The sequence below is a fragment of the Apteryx rowi genome, unplaced genomic scaffold (genome assembly GCF_003343035.1).
Source record: "Apteryx rowi isolate R43461 unplaced genomic scaffold, aptRow1 scaffold_168, whole genome shotgun sequence".
In the NCBI taxonomy this organism is placed as follows: Eukaryota; Metazoa; Chordata; class Aves; order Apterygiformes; family Apterygidae; genus Apteryx; species Apteryx rowi.
Window position 1 is genome coordinate 716,290 of NW_020447952.1, and position 3,617 is coordinate 719,906.

The window sequence follows — 3,617 nt, forward strand, 5'->3', positions numbered from 1 at the left end:
CGCGTGGCCCCTCCAGCCCCAGCCTCCTCCTCCTCCTCGCCGGGCAGGAGCGAAGCACAGCAGCCTTCTGAAACGCCCCCGCTGAGCCCCCTCGTGACGCGGTGGCTTAGTGACGGGGCGCTCGAAATGCAGCTCCGGCCGGGCCGGATCCCGGCGCCGGGGCCTCGCGGGGCTGTTTGGTTTGGGCGGTGGGAGCCAGGGGCAGATCTTGCCCACGATCTACAATATCGGTTCTTTCCCGCTGGGAGAACGTTTTGTATAAAATTAAAGCGAAACGGCTGTCGTCAGCGCTGTCAGCCGCAGACCCAGGGCTACTTAGAAATTGCCTTGGTTAAATGAAATTGAAATAAAATCGGAGACGTGTTTGACATGCAAAGGCGGGAGACGGGGGGGGGGGAAGCGCGGGAGGTGCGGAGGTGGCGCTCCCGGCAGTTCCCGCGCTCCCTGCGGCTCCCGCGGCGCCCGCGGCCGGCGCAACACCGTCCATCCCGCGCGGCACCGGCGAGGGCAGCGCGCGGCCCCGGGTCCCGCGCGCACGGTGCCGGGCTCCCCGCGCCCCCGAGCACGGCACCAGGGCGGCCGGGGTCCCCCAGCCAGCGGCCGCCCGGACCGATTCGCTTCCCCTTCTCCTTCCCGGCACCGGTGTGATTAACACATCAGAAGGCTGCTTTGCTTTGCTTAACACCATTATATGCTTAACCGCTTCATTAATTGAATCGTGGCAGCGTTTGTTTGTTCAGGTTGGTTTCATTGTAACAAGTCTATTTTATTTTGACTAGTTTTGTGTATTATTAGTATTTTTTAATTCTGGCTCTGCGTGCTGCAGCGCGGCAGCAGCGCTGGGCGGCGAAAGCAGCCGGGCAGGCGGACACGGTGCGCTCCTGGCTTTTTAGCCGTGAAATCCCAGATCCGGGGGTTTGCTGACCCGGCAGGGACCCGTGGCTCACACCGACCTGCCGGCACGTGGCAGCATCCCGCTGCCTCGGGTGTCCCCGAGCGTCCCGCTGCCTCGAGCAGCCCCAGATGTCTCACTGCCTCAAGTGTCTCCAAATGCCTCGCTGCCTCGGACATCCCCAAACGTCCCACTGCCTCAGGTGTCCCCAAGCATCCTGCTATCTCAGGCATCCCTGAGCATCCCACTGCCTCAGATGTCCCCAAGTATCCTGCTGCCTTGGACATCCCTGAGCATCCCGCCGCCTCAAGCATTCCCAAACGTCTCGCTGTCTCGGACCTTCCCAAATGTCCCCTTGCCTCAGATGTCCTCGAGCATCCCGCTGCCCCAGGGAGCTGGGGCAATCCCGGGGCAGGGGGACCAAGCGGCTCCCATCGCCCCGTGCCGGATGCGGGCTCCGGGGCTCGGCACGGCCCCGTCCCCAGGAGCAGCCGCGTGCCCAGGAGGACGGTGTCAGTTTTCCCCGCCGGCTCCCGCCTGGCACCGCGGAGCGCCTTCGTCCTCCCGGCAGGCCCCGGCCCCGCACAGTGCCCAGGGTTAATCGGGAGCGGGTGTCCGGCCGCGCGGAGCCCCGACGCGGCTGCCGTGTTGTGCGTCGCGCGTCAGCTCTGCCATCCTACGCCGTCGAGCCGAGAAGCGGCTCTGAAACGACTGCTTTTCTGTTTATTGTACAAAAGCATTTTACAATTGTTTGAACAAGTTCCCCTCTCTGAGCCCGCGCTCCCCGGAGACTTAATTTTCAAAAACAAATGCATTTGCTGAATGCATATGGAAAAGCGCCTCTCAGTTGGGCAATCCGTCTGCCGGGGTTTGATGTCTCGTTTCCACATCGCGTCATTTTAAAAGGTAACATTTTGTTAATGGAAAACATTCGGTGGCGGCTCCCTCTCCTCCCCTCGCTCCCGCCTGGGTGCCGGGGTTGGGGCCGGCGTTCCCGGGCTGCCGGCTGCGTGCCACCGCTGCCGGCCACATGCCACCGCCGCCAGTCGCGTGCCACCGCCGCGGGGCCGGGGGCAGCCGGAGGGGCAGCGCGGGGCTCCCGGCAGCACCCTGCGCCCTCGGCACGGGCACGCGGGGCCGGCGGAGACCCGTCGCCGCGCTCCCGGGAGCCGGCGGGATGCTGCTGTGCCGCGGGTGCCGGGAGCGGTTTTCCTCTCCTCTCCTCTCCTCTCCTCTCCTCCCTGGCAGGAAATCAATGGGCGCCGTTAAGTGGAGTTTTTTTTAAATGCGTAACGCGGCGAACGGGAGCATAAATTTCCGAAGAAGAGCCGGGGCGAGGAGCGGGGAGGAGGGAAGGGGGGGGGCGCGCAGAGCCGACCGCGCCGCGGCCTCCCGGGCCCGGCCGGGGCGTCCCACGCCGGGGACTGCCGACCTCAGCTATGCCTGGTCCCTGCTCTGGGGGTCCTGGGAGCCGGGGGGTCCCGCGGCATTGGGGGTCCTGGGAGCTGGGGGGTCCCGTGGCATTGGGGGTCCTGCAGGGCCGGGGTGTCCCATGGCATTGGGGGATCCCTGCAGATCCAGGGTGTCCCATGGCACTGGGGATCCCTGCAGATCCGGGGTGTCCCATGGCGCTGGGGGTCCCGGCCAGACGCTGCGCTCGCCTGAACGCCGGGTGCTGCATCCGGCCGAGGGCTGGGGCCGGGCGCCAGGCTGCCGCCCCCGGGGCGAAACGCAGCCCCATGCCGAAGGCGGCGGGAGAAGCTGGGGAGCCGCGGCCCCTCGTGACGGTCGTGACAAGGGAGGCCGCCTTAAATATCCTGAAATCCGCAGGAGAAAGGCGGCGTGCGCGGGGTTTTATTTTTAGTGGCGCGGTGCGCCGGTGCCGTCCGCGAGCCCACTGGCAGCCGCTGCCGGGGCGAGCCGGGATGCTGCGGCACCAGCCCGCCGCGCCGGCAGCGGGACCGGGAGCAGGACCGGGAGCGGGACCAGGATCGGCCCTTCCCATGCAGGGGCCCGTTCCGCGCTGCGCCGCTTTCTCCTTACCTCTTCTCGCAGCCTGGACCATGCTCATTTTAAAAACGCTGCGCGCGATCCGAGGTGCCGCCCTCCCGGCCCCCGTGCTGCCCCCAGCCCCGCTAATCAGCGGTGATTGCTTAATTGGCACGTTTCTGCCTCGCCCGGGGGCTCTGCCAAAGAGGTTCCTCCCGCGCGCGCGCCTGCGCCCACCCGCCCGGCCTCGTTGCCAGACCTCCCGGCCCTCGTTAGGCTGCCGCGAGCCCGGGGCAGGTGATGGAGGGGGGACGAGATGGGGACTGACGGTAAAACTTGCCCATCCCGGGGGTGCTGCGGAGTTTGCCGTCCCGGAGGGGCTCCCGAAGGGGGAACGGGGCCCGGTGGGTGTCGCGGGGCCGGAGCACCCTGAGCATCAGCCCTGCCCCGGGCTGCCGGCACTGAGCCCCAGCCTGGGCCGGCTTCGCCTGCATGTCCAGCTCGGAGGCGGCGGGGCGGGCAGGAGAGACGGAGCCGGAGCCGGCTCGCTCGGCAGACGCGGCTCTCCCGGAGCCCACCTCTGCCACCGACCGCGCGCGGCCTCGGTCATGTCCCTTAGCCGCCTGACGGCACCGCTGCCCCTGCGGGTGCCGCGCCACGAGCCCGCGTTCCCCAGCGGAGGCCGCCTGATCCCCGGAGCCGCTTCCCCCAGCACCGGCACTCGGGAAGCGTGGCC